This window comes from Panthera tigris, chromosome C2 (genome assembly GCF_018350195.1).
Source record: "Panthera tigris isolate Pti1 chromosome C2, P.tigris_Pti1_mat1.1, whole genome shotgun sequence".
Lineage (NCBI taxonomy): Eukaryota > Metazoa > Chordata > Mammalia > Carnivora > Felidae > Panthera > Panthera tigris.
Window position 1 is genome coordinate 104666893 of NC_056668.1, and position 14217 is coordinate 104681109.

A 14217-nucleotide genomic window follows, 5' to 3' on the forward strand; every position below is an offset into this window, starting at 1 on the left:
TCAAAGGATCATTTAGAAAAGAGTTTTAGGATATAGAGGATTTTGCTGATGACAAACTTGGCTGAGTCCTTGAACACACCATCTCCCCTGCAGCGTGCTTAAGAGGTGGCCATTTATGTCTCACAGGCTATATCCAGCATGGTCTGAAGGAGGTATGGGACCTTTTCTTCTCCTCCTTGCTTCTTCCAGGTCCTCCTCACTCCTATAAAATCTTAGCTCCTCTGGAAACATGCCAGTAGTTCATCCTATGCCTCTGTCCTCTTCCCTATCAATCCTTATTCCTTAGGATCCATTCCTTAAAACCCATCCCATGGTTTTAAATTTATATTTGTACCTGATCTCTCCTCTAAACTCCACTCTTCTATATCCACTTGCCTACTTGATGCACTTATAATGGGCATCTCAAGTTCAAAATCAAAGTCTTGATTTCCTTGCCTCTACCCTCCCACCCAAACTTCCTTCTTTACCACTTCTTCCACATTTTAGCCAATGGTATCACTATTCACCTAGATACACAGAGTTAAAACCTAGGAGTCAGCTTTTATACCTTTGTTCTTCTCACAAAACACAATCAATCAGCTAATCTTATTGATCTCAACTTCAAAATACATCCAGGACCTGACCACTGCTTTGCAGTGTGGTCTAAGCCAACTGTGAGTCTCTTGTCTCTGTTTCCCATATTAGCCTACTTCAGTCAATTGTCCTTATATCAGCCAGCATGATCTTTTAGTACCTAGGCTTTCATTTTTAAGTGTGTGAAATACACATATTATAAATATACAGTATGACTTTTGACAAAAATATTTTGACGTATATTGGTAGAACCACCACCCAAAATGAAATAAAGAACATTATCTCTCTCTACAAAGTTCCTCTCTCAAAGGCACCTTGGTTCTGATTTATATCACCATAGATTAGTTTGGTTTGTTCTAGAACTGCATACAAAATTATTCTCTCATGTCTGGTTTAATTCACTCAGCATTATATTTTGAAATTCGTTGCTCAACCAATATTAATTGTTTAAAGTTCACTTTGGTACCTGGGGAATAACTTGTTTTTTTTTTTTTTTTCCTCTGAATTCTAAGAACGTAAAGATTTTGAAGTGAAGAACCCTGGAACTGCAATGTAAGTGTCTGCTATGGGGTAAGAACTACTAACTGGAGAAAAAAGATAACATAGCAGAACGGACAGAGGCCAAGGAAACAGACAAGGAGCCAGTGCCCTAATGATACTGTGAACTTCTGGATCAAACTGGAACTTGAAACCAGCATATTGATGGACTTTTCAGTTTCATGAGCCAATAGATTCTCCCATTTGCTTAAGGCACTTTTGGCTGAGTTTCTATTTTCTTTCAGTTGAAAGAATTCAAACTCAGAAGTGACAGTCTAAGCAATAACCTAGGGCTACTGTATACAAAACCCTAACTAGATGAAGTATGGGACTATAAAACTTCAGAACTGGGCAGTTGTTGTTTATTTTGTTTTGTCAGTCTCTTTAAAAAAAAGTGCTATTCAGGAGAATAATGGATGAAGCAGGTCATGGTCTTCAGTTCTTTTTTATTAAAGGCTGCTGCTTTTATATCCAATATTCGTATAACAAACCTCATATGAAGAATACTTCTGCATCTTCTGCAAAACTGCTGTATAAGACATTGTACATTTTGCTACAGGTTCTTCCATACAAAAGAATAACATTTTAGGATTTACTACTAAGGGATATTTTCCCCTTCTGATATAACAGTATACTTCTTTTCATCAACAACAACTTTTTAAGTCTTACAGAGGTTGTTTATTTTTCCTTGAAGCTTAAGCTAAATTAAATATTCAGTTGTCAGAACTACTTTTTCCATGTTGTTGGTACAATTATATCCCCCTCTTTCACTACATGTACATGATGTGTGACAGTCTTTATTTTTATTTTAACTCTTACATGTGTGCTTTTCACAGTAAGTGGCAGCCAGTACGATATAGGCAGAGTGTATACATGGTAAGTGGGTAGGAAGATAAAGATGATTGATAGGTAGGTAGGTAGATAGATTGATAAAGCATCCTTTTCACTCTTATACATAGCTTTTTATTTTCAAGGTAAAACTAACTCTTCAGCACTATAGAGGCTGGTTTCTAATTCTAAGAACAAGTCTCTGCATTTATCCTCTATTTTCCCCCAAACCTCCAACCTTCCCACCTAATCATCATATCCCATTCCACCTCCAGTGATATAGGCAATAGATGCAGCTGTTATACAGAGAGAAAATAGGTTGAAAAGATCCATAGTTATTCTTGAAAATCAGAGGAGTATTGGAGGATTTTTAGGTCATAAACTTGGTCTTTTTCACCCCCTGCATTATGATTAGGAAAGAGACTGAGCTGTTGGTAGTCCCAGCACTTTCTTCTCTAAGATGTGCCTGTGGCGTGCTTTCTTCTTTTCTTTTTCCCGGGGGATCTGGGGGGCAGGAAATAAAGGGCTTTTGCACTCTGTGCCAGCCACTCTCCTTTCCTTGGTTCTTTCACTGCAGAGAGCTTGCTGTGTGGGGAGGGCTTTGATGCAGTACTTTATTCAATCTGACTATCCACGTTCTAGGAAATCATATTAAACATAAGGTCAATGACTAACAAGAGCTTTCTGAACAGCTGCTCTGCTGACAATTTGGAGGATTGATTTCATCATTTGGTTATTTAAGCTAACTATACAAAAACACTTCAATTCAATGGGCCTGGAAGTTCCAAACCATGTCCTCATTTTCTTGGAAATCGATAAGGAAGTTGCTTGCTCAACAGATCTTCACTTGGAGTTTTACTTTCCAAGAAAGTTTTGCTTCAATTTACCATTAAAAACATATACAAATTGGCCTTTTACATCATTGGTTTCTCCCACTAGTCCTTTTTGTTTCTGATTTCAGATCTGGCAGTGCCATTTCCCTATTAGAAACCAACAGTAGCTCCCCAGTGCTTTGAGGATAGATTCCCAACTCCTCAGCCAAGGTCTGATGCAACAGGGCCCATCTGTCTCTCCCCACTCCACCTCACAGGCCATGGCCCACACACCTCCTCCCTAAGTCTGGTCATATGAAACTTCACACAATCCTGGAACTCACACTCTCTCTTAATGGACATTCAATGACAGTGTGTCCTCAATTATTCTTCTGGCTCACTCTACTCTTCCTTCAGGAAGCCCCCAACATTATCCTCCACCATAAAAGCTTTCCAAACTCAACAGGAAGGTCAGGTACCTCACCTTGCTTCCTTAGCAACCCATGGTGATCCCTATTTTAGCACTACCTCTCTACCTGACACCCCTGATACGCTACCACTAAGATCCTTGAAGTCAGGGATGGTGACCTGCTCACATCAAGATGGCTATTCCCCAATGAGGCATTCAGCAGGTACTTAATATATAATTATTGAATAAATGAATTACAAATGAATTGAATGCATTATTCTGACTGAGGTGAAAAGACATCTTAGTAGCTTAATGGCCCCAAAAAATCCCAAGAAATTGTATGTCCTCTGCTGATTCTTCTCTACCTCTCCCAACACACTTTTCTTTCATCATTCAGTAGCTTTTTTATTTGATGTTTTATTTTTTCCAGCTTTACTGAGGTATAATTGACAGTTTAAAATTGTACATATTTAAGGTGTATGACCTGATGATTTGATACATGTAAACATTGTGAAATAATCACCACAATCAAGCTAATTAACATATCCATCACCTTACATAGTTACCACTTTCTTTCTCCTTTCTTTCTCCCTCTCCTTTCCTCTTCCCTCCTTCCCTCCCTCCCTTCCTTCCTTTCTTTTATTTTTTTTGGTTTTGTTTTTGGTGTGGTTAAAATATTTAAAATACACCCTCTTAGCAAGTTTTAATTATGCACTACAGTATTGTTAACTGTACACTGTTGTACATCAGATCTCTAAAAGTTACTCGTCTTGCATAACTGAAACTTTGTTCCGCTTAACCAACATCTCTCTATTCATACTCTTGACTCATCTCCACTCTCTTCTGTGTTCTGGGAGGCTCAGGATGTTGGGCTTTATCAACCAGGCCCCTCTATCCTGTGGCTTTGGATAAGAATTGAGCAGTGGGAGGCATTGCATAAGATCAGAGGTTAGCAGAAGAGAGAAGTTGGAGTATTCTCTTTTCTCCTGGTACTAAAGCACACACTGGTGTAACTAGAGGCCATAGCTCCCATGGGGTGGCCTCACCCACAAGGTGATTCTTGCCATAGTCCCATAACTGCTCCCTTTTCTCACCCCTCCAAGGTCTTTCTTTCCTTTTATTCCTTTCCCTCACTTCCCTCCCCTTCCTTATTGTTGCCTTTCCAGCCGTTGATGGCCTCAGATACTTCACCATCCCTTGTGGTTTTCCCTATACCCTACCCATATCTATGCACTCACTTCATTAACTCTGTCAATCACCCTTTTAAATGAGTCATCTGTCTTCTCACTGGACTTTGGCTGACATGCCTCAAGAACCCTAAATTTGTTTTTGCTTGCCCCATCCTTGCAATTCCTTTTCTATAATCCAACAAATTCAACTAATCAATTAATTGATCATATTAATTAACAAAAGAATACGTCTGTTTGATGTCTGACTCTATAGAAGTTGTCCCAACGGAAAGGTCTAGCTCCAATTTTCTGGCTCAGTTTGACTCACTAGATAAGGAGATAATTTCTACCATGCTCTATTTAATTTCTGGCTTTTTGAAATTTTGGCTAAGCCCCTTTGCAAAATACAAATTGAATTATTCAAGCATAACCCAGACAATTGCATATCCTTAATCCCATTTTCCCAAATGAAGCTTGTGTTATAAGTAGCTATGAAATACAGGCTGTACTGTTAGGGGGAATAATTGATTGACTATTTGCCAAAGCCCATGCTTTCCACTGTCATAAGACTTGTTTTGAAGTGACTTGGGTGTGAACATGTGGCCTGGAGGGCACATGCTGGATTTTTTTTCTTTTGTGTCTGGCCGTCCCTCTTACCTTACTCCAGCAGGTTTGTCTCCTGTCACAAACAGAGGGATATAGCTAAAAAGTTAGACAGCTCATCCCTGTGGCCACTTAGTTAGACCCTTAACTTGCCCAATAATAAAACATTGTTCTTTCTTTCTTTTTTTTTTTTTTTTCTGTCCCTGCCACTTCTACTATCTCAAGAATCAGGGTATGTTCCCTGAACAAGTTTAAAATAAGAAACCCACTCAAAACTAATTTTTCTCTAAAGTGCACCTGTGCCTAAACACCAACCTTTTAACTTTTCTGACTTACGCCATGGCCATTTTATTCCCAGCGTATCCCTGAGTATTTAAAGTAACTTAAATCATGGAAACAATCTGTAATTTACTCCACTGTGTGACAAAGCCTGTGCCACTTACACACATCATTTTTTTTTTTTTTTTGCGTTGGAAATAATTTTATGTTAACCTAAAGGTAACTATTTAACAAAAATTAAGAGTCAAAATCACTTTTGACAGTTCAATCATTCAATTAAACATCATCAAGCTTCCTCACTGCCCAACCCCCCAACCTGGTCTTTTTTTAATGGAAATGTAATAAGGGCACTAAAAAAGGAGTTACTAATGTTTGCATAATTTGGAAAAGTAGAAGACATAAAATCTATACTAATTTTAGCTCTGCATCATTAAACATGAAATATTGATTATTGCTCTTTACAACAGAATTTATGAAGCTAGCTAGGCTGCTGTGTCCACATAAAGTGATTCTGATGCTTTGCCCTCGGACCTCAGTGGCTGTAAATGATGCTCTTTGGTGACAGCTGGGAGGCTGGCATTCTGATCCACAGCCTTAAGAGATACATTTCCCAGATTAGACCAGGAATGACCCAGCTGCACAGCCCAACTTCAGAAAATTAAATTGGAGGGAGTCCAAACCTCTGTTGAAATAACTGTGTGAATTACAATGCTTCCATGGGCCTTGTTATAATGTAAATGTGCTTTACAATTTACTGTCATTTCCCTTCTACTCCTGCTGTGAATATGGGCATTAATAGTAATCTCATATATTTAAAGGCAAAACGGCATCAAAAATAAAAATGCAAGATTCATGTTTTCTCCCTTTGGAAAGCAGAGACTAAATTCCTTTTTTTTTTTTTTTTTTTCCTTTTGCCGTTTTTTTTTTTTTTTTTTTGCAAAAAGAGCATACGTTTTGTTTATGTATTATGCATTAATGTTTTTTATGGCTGACAGACCTGTAAATTTCACACAGGAAGTTATCTTGCAGCTGAACATGAATTTCTTTGGGAGGAAAAAATGGCTAATAGGACATCAACAGCTCATTTAAAGGATTCATTCAGGTAAGTTATGGGCACACGAGGCATATATGAGGTAGTGGACTTAAAAAGAGATTTGCCTCTTTCTAGCACTTTTTAAGGACATTCTGAATGTCCAATGAGATGCAGAGGGGCTGTGATTTTATAGTGACAATCACTGAGTGAGGTCATTCTAGGCTTCACTGTGCCAGTTCTCAGTGGCATTATTATTTGCTACCTCATACATAGTAAAACTTACAAACTTTCCAACATGAGATATGGCAATGGGAATTGTTGTGACAGCTCATTCTTTATTCTTGTTTGACCAACCAGGCTATACTCATAAGCATTAGGACATTAAAAAATCCCTTTGAATGCCAACTCTGAGAGTGCCAAACACCTGAGCTCATTTGAACAGATGCCAAATAGAAACACATTAAGTAAAAACCCACTTATGACTGTATAAGTCATTGGTCACCTTGGATCTGAGATTATTTCAGACCTTGAGATTCTCCTGGGGTAGATGTGTGGAAGGATACTCATCTGGAAGGGGATATAGACAACCAGACCACCCAAGTCAGCCCTTGCCCTAATCTGAATAAGCACCTATAATTTCATCGGGCTACACTGCATGGCCCCAGTGGATCCAGGATTGTCAGACAGGTATGTTGAAAAAATAACACTTAGGTTCTAAATGTTGCCCTTCTCCTTTCCCTGAGATTATGCATGGTCTCAATAACTTTTGCTAGTTTTAGATCACAGACATTCTAAAGTTATTATTATAAAATGAATACTCAGCTCATTACAAGAAGTCTAATCCACTGCTACTCACTCTAGGATATGAGAAATTAAAACACTATTAGTAATAATTTTAAAGTAATCATGCTACTCAAAATTAATTCAGCTAAATAGCTAGACAATAGTGAAAACTGAGACTGAAATACTAAGTACAACCACTAGGGTAGAGATATTTTTGCATCTTATACATTTCTGTATTCTGGAAAAACAAAATCCTAGATACCATGCTTCAAGCTGAAAATCACACATACATAAGCATACAAGCCATCAAACAAACACCTCTCAGAATGCAGACAACAACAAAGGTAGATTAGTGAATCCATACACCAACTCCTGGTTTCCTGTGTCAAAGGATGAAAGCAAAGTGCAGGCAATCAGAACATCATGTAACTCCCAAATTGTTAATGCTTGATTCTGGAATGCATTTCATTATAGTTAGCAAATACTATCCAGATTAGATTTTTTCTTAGTCCAACTCGAAAATGAATTTGCAGTTCTTATGTAGCCACCAAGTGATACTGGGGGAAAGCAACCCAAATACATGCTGGGAAGAGCTTTCCTTAGAGCTATACCTTAGACCTGTCCTTCTCTTCCTTTCCATTTCTTCTACTGTCACCTGTGTCCAGGACCTTAGTGACTCTCACCAGAACCAAACATAGGTTACCTAATTGTTTTTCTTCATATACATTTCCAATAATTTAACTCTCCTACTCATAAACTCTAAACAAAAATAATATTCAGGATTAAAAATACTCTTAATCCTGTAACCCCACTATTGCTTCTTCTACCCCTTCTGAAATCCTTCAAAGTTCACCTCAAATGCAATTTTATACATTTTAATATTTCCTTCTACAGCTAATGTCATGTCACTTCTTTGAACTACTGTTATTACTACTAACATTTATTGAATTTTACTAGGTCCCAAGCACTTTGTATAAATTATCTTTTTAAAATTATGACTGCAGCCCCATAAAAATAGCAAAAGATGCAATTATTATTTCCATTACCTGGATAAGAAAACAGACTGAGAAAGATTATATAACTTGACCAAGGTCTTATAAGGAAAGTGGCATTTCAACCTAAGCAGTCCAATTCCAGAATCTAAACTTTATCCTCTCCACTCTTTGCCCATGAATGACATGGAACATGCAACGGCATGAGCAGTGGCAGTAACTTACCCATGAGGTCCATGAAGAAGTTTTAGTGTTCTGCAAAGTACTGAGATTTCGTATCTGAACCAGGCTTGTCATCTACTTGCTGTGTCATCTTAAACAATTAACTCCCTTCTAGGCTGCAGTTTCAACATTTGTGAAATGGTGATGACCATGCCTACTCCACAGTGTTATGTGAGGATCAACTAAAATAACATATTTAAAAGTGCTTTTTGTACAATAAAGTACTGGCCACCCACTAGGAGATTCCTTAAGTGCCTGTCTTACTGAGGACAGCAATTACGTCTCACTTGTTTCTGTGGTACCCAGCTTTGTTCCATTCTAGCTGTGTGATCTTGGGCTGGGAAACCCCTTGGAGTCCCAGTTTCATCATCTTTAAGATGGGGACACTAACTATACCAAATTCCAAGGATTGCCAAGCTGTTTGATGATTAAAAATTCCTGTTAATCATTCAGTCTTGCACCAGGCACATAGTAGGTATTCAATAACCTTCATTATTTTCATTATTATTAATTTTTTATTATCATCTCTCTCTAGCCTCTCCAAAACATGGATGTACACCCAGACATCTTCTCCCAGCTTACTCTAAACTCATTTCCATTACTCACCGAGTTCTGCCAACTCTATTTTCTAATTGTCTCCAGAGCATACCCTCCCTGTTTGCACTGTCCTTAGTTAAGAATTTATTGCCTGCCAGAGTGAGCAACCTAAAATGCCCACCTCATCATCAGGTCAGTCACTTGCTTGAAACCCTTCTTGCCTCCCTTCACCTAGAAGTTAGAGCCTAAACCCCTGCGTCTGGCAGGACCTCATATGATGTATGTATGTAATGATTCTATGTAACCTGTCCCATCTGTCCCTCCAGCCCTTTTCTCTGACAGACCCACCCCCACTCCACTTAATTCTCTTGGAACATGAACATGTCAGAAAAACCCTGACTTAAGATCAGGTGCTCAAATACTTGGAATGAATCAGTCCATGTATGAATTTAAATCAAACAGAGATAAAGAATTTTTTGAAACAGAAACAATTAATAATGCATTACAGTGTATATGTTATCATTAAATAATAAAGACAGCATTGTCTCAATTATCTGGAGAATGGTTTATTGGAAAACTCTATACATTGGAACATGTCTCCATATCTGGATATTTAGTTCTCTGTATCCCAAATACCTCTCACACAGTCCCTAAAACTCGCCCAAGGATCAAGGATCTTAGTGGTAGGGTATCAGGGGTGTCAGGGTAAGATCTTACAGGGTACGATCCTTAGCTTTACATATGGTTATTTCTTCCCATACCCCTCCAACAATAATATACATGCTATTCTCTGCCTTCAAGATTTCTGGGTGGAGAATTTGATAAGCCCTACCCTAGTCAGGATGGAAAGTGAATATCAGGTATTTTTAAAGTTAAGATTGCTCGGAAGTATGTAATAGAGGGGCACCTGGGTGGCTCAGTTGGTTAAGCACCGGACTTCAGCTCAGGTCATGATATCACAGTTCATGAGTTCAAGCTCTGCATTGGGATCTGTGCTGACAGCTCAGAGCCTGGAACCTGCTTCAGTTTCTGTGTCTCCCTCTCTCTCTGCCCCTCCCCCACCTGTGCTCCCTATCCCTCTCTCTCTCAAAAATAAATATTTTTTAGAAAAAGAAAGTATGTAATAGTATGATTTCTATCAACAGTGCATAAATTAAAAACATTTTATACTTGTAAGAGTAACATTCTTTTTTTCAATGCCACAGTTTATTTCTGTCTCTTTTATGGAACTCATTGGTTGTGGAGGAAGAAGGTGGAATCCATATATGCCTATCCACATAATAGCAAATGAAGTAGACATTACTAATTAGGGAAGGGAAAACTCACTTCCTTTTTTTAATTAAGTTATTTTATTTTATTTTATTTTATTTTATTTTATGTTATTTAAAAAAGTTTTTTAATATTTATTTATTTTTGAGACCGAGAAAGACAGAGCATGAACGGGGGAGGGTGAGAGAGAGGGAGACACAGAATCTGAAGCAGGCTCCAGGCTCTGAGCTGTCAGCACAGAGCCCGACGCGGGGCTCGAACTCACGGACTGTGAGATCATGACCTGAGCCGAAGTCGGATGCTTAACCAACTGAGCCACCCAGGCACCCCTTATTTTATTTTTTAAAGTTTATTTATTTATATTTTGAGAGAAAGAACATGAGAAGGAGAAGGGCAGAGAGAGAGAAGAAGAGAGAGAAAACCCCGAGCAGATTCTGCACTGCCACTGCTGAGCCCAATGTGGAGCCCAAACCCACAAACCATGAGATCATGATCTGAGCCGAAATCAAGAGTCGGACGCTTAACCGACTGAGCCACCCAGGTGCCCCAAGTTTTTTTTTTAATTACAGTATAGTTAACATATAATATTATATTAGTTTCAGGTGTACAATATAGTGATTCAACAATTCTATACATTCTCAGTGCTCATAATAAGTGTACTCTTAATCCCTTTCACCTATTTCATCCATCCCCCACCCTTCTTCCCTCTGATATGCTTTATTTTAAACAAGTACCCTCAGTTAAAGTTATTTTTTCAACTAGAACAGTTTTTACTCAAAGGATACTTCAGAATACATGGTTCTAAAAGATATATATAAAACATTCTAAGGAAAATAGAATACACATTTTCTTCAAGTACACACAGAAGAATCCCCTAGTTAAATCACATAAAAAGAGACATAACAAATGTTACAAATTTAAGAAGGCTGAAATCAATCATACTAAGTATATTTTCTAACCACAATGGTATAAAGCTAGGAAAACTCACTTCTACACCTAATTACATACCAGACCTAGTGGATGCTGAGCTTTCTGAGCTTGGATTACGATCTCATGGGCACATCAAGTATGATAAATTTTAGCATCCAGCATAATTCTGGACACATAGCAATAACGTGGGTGTTAAGAAGAAATATCAATAACATTCATTAAAAGAAGAAAGAGACACTTAGAGGTTAAATGGAGGCCATAACACAGAAGTATGAAATTGAAAGAACTTGAGAAAACATGAAAAAAAAAGCGCTGCAAGTCAGCAAACTTTTCTTTCATCATTATTCATTGTTCCATTCATTCATTAACAAAAATATAGTCATATATGTTAAGCACTGTCCTATGAGTATATAATGGGGACAGAGGCAAGAATAAGCAGGCATAGCCCTGTCCTTCTGCAGCTTGAAAAGCCCAATACAACCAGATGAGGAAAGATGAGTTTTAAGCAGCCAAGGAGTTATCAATGACTGTTTTCATTCAATAACTGGCTTAAACATTTTGCCATTCAGGAGAGAATGCAGATCACTCAAATTAGCTGGACTCCTGTGTCGGTTTGAAAGATGATATTCTAGAGAGGGCCAAGAAAAAATTTGTCAATCCATGTGCTCATGGTGGGACAATTGCTAGAATTGACTAGAATGGTTTGCCTGTGTGCAGAATGTGAAAAGGTGATGGAAACACCACCAAACTGAAATGCAAAAAAATCCCAAGTATGGATTAGAGGCTTATTCAATAAGAATGACATTTATTGAGGAAGACAGAACAAGGCAGGCAGACAAGAGAACAAAAGACAGTGTGTCCACATCTGCTTTGTCCTGTGATGAGCCATGACATCACTAAACATAAGAATACCTATTTACCCCCAGCATACTATTATCTATTAAAAATTGACTACCAGATGTGTCTAGTAACATCAAAGGCAGATCATGCAGAAGAGTAAGTCTTTCTCGTGTGTGTGTGTGTGTGTGTGTGTGTGTGTGTGTGTGTACTGGAGGGCAATGTTTCTTTTTATCTTAGAAATGAGTGACCACATATGAAAAATACTGCTTAGCATTAGGTGGAAAAACGCACATAAAAAGCATTCCCCAACCCCCACTCCTTGGTACTCAATGCCACATTTCTCACCAAGGTAAGGACAATCTATTCTAAACCAAGGGTTAATTTTCATGAATAGAAAAACCTACAGGGAAGGGAAAATACTAGGTTTACATAAACAGGGCATCACTTTTCAAAACCAACAAGAATTCTCAATGAGATGACTTTATTCTGTTCATATGTGAAATTCCCCATTAGATTTGTATCATTAGATTTCACGATTTTAGTGATTGCTCAAATTGCTTCATAACAAGTAGGTGAACAATCTTGATAAGAAGTACTTTATTCTAAACCAAGGTATGTTAAATTTGATATTTTTCCCTCAGATAGCTATAGCAGAATGTTCAAAAAGAATGCTGAAGTTACAAAGAGGAAATTAAACCCCGGTTGAGCTCTCTGTTATTAAAACTACTATTGTATCTTTTAGACATGCAATCTCTATGTACTCAAGATATAGTGACACAACTGTTATCTAAAAGCCAAGTAGAAATATACAAGGGGGAAAATAGGTGGTTTTCTAAAGGTAGAGGATGAGTAAAAAGAGAAAGGGGAGGATAATAAGTTATTGGAACAAAACATGGAATAGCATTCTCTACTATTCAGGATTGCTAAATTCATGAGTGCTATTAACTCCCCTGTGCTCAGTTCATTGAAGCTCTTATCCCCAGGCTGGTGACTAGACTACTCTTCTCTTTTCTCCCTATTCACATCAAGTTGCCTTACCACCTATTACTTACTCCTCTATTCAATATGAAATTGTCACTCTCAACATCTGTAAAATCTCCAAATTGAGGATTTCATCCTGAATTCTCCAAGACTGTGTTCTTAAACTGTGTTCTTATACCTGCTCTGTAACATCCATGTTCTCACCTATATTGGAAAGCTCTCGTGAAAATGCATTCCTTTGATAAAACATTTGGGTAAATGTTTCTCCTTTGCCATGTGGAAATCTGGCAGAATCCCCTTTGGGTAATCTTGCCAGCCAGAATCTTCCAAAAAAAAAACAACTCTGATGCATACAATAGACTCCAACCAGCTAATATTTGTTTAGAGTCTACTCTGGACCTGGCAATTTTCTGCTACCAGAAGCTTTGAAGTGCTAAGGCAGGGAGATAGCCATCAAATCCACAATGCCACATTTAAAGGTCGTTATTACCCCAGCATTTACCCAGATGCAAGGTGAAAAAGATCAAATGGATTCTGGGACATTTCCTTAAAGAAAAGAGTCCTGATATTTCATCCTCTCAGCAGCCCACACACAAAATAATAAAGATGCTCACTTTATGTAAGAGGGTCTCGAAAATATCAATATAAGTGGTTATAAGCTTTAATAGACCTCGGAATCCAATTAGCTACAATTTTGTGGTGGCTTAATAATTTATGATAATTACAAATTCATTAGATTATAATTCATTACAGCCAAACCTATGGATTTCCTGATATCTTTAAAAACATGCATTCTCAAGGTGAAGCATGGCATTGTCTATGCTCATTGCTACCAAAATAGTCTAATTTTAACAATTCAGAATGCATTCCATTACTTAAACCTGGATCATTTGGAGATTTTCCCTGTTAATGCAAAGACATAAACCTAAGAGCATTGCACCAGCTCATTAAGCCTCCTGATTTCAGCAGCTGTCTAGTATTAGCTGAAAGCAATCTACTGTGTGTGCTTAAACGGGCCCTGTTCACCTTTTCTTCTGCTCCACAAACAAAAGCAAATCTAGAAAATGTACACATACATGTACTTACACAACACACACATAACACACAACACTTGCGTGAAAAAAAAATGTGTGGTTTGGTGAATTATTATAAGGTAATCTCCTATAACCATTTCCTAAATCAAGAAATAGAACTTCGCCAAATATGTGAGATGCCCCTTCACATGCCCCATATTCTCACCCAATTGTGCATTCTTAACTACTATTGTTTAGCCTTGCCCACTTTTAAATTTCTTAAAACATAATTATAAATTCAGAGAAAGTTGTGGAAAATGTATACCGTGGTTCCACTCATCCTTCACTCCTTATCCCCCAATATTAGCAATTGGCATAACTATTATACTGTAAGCTCCATGAAACGG

General features: G+C 37.9%; 1 protein-coding gene across 1 annotated transcript in view; it reads right to left on the reverse strand.

Annotated features, from left to right (window-relative positions):
- Nucleotides 1-14217, reverse strand: part of IQCJ (IQ motif containing J) — a 458243-nt gene that overhangs the window by 60421 nt on the left and 383605 nt on the right. The gene's annotated exons all lie outside the window — the stretch shown is intronic.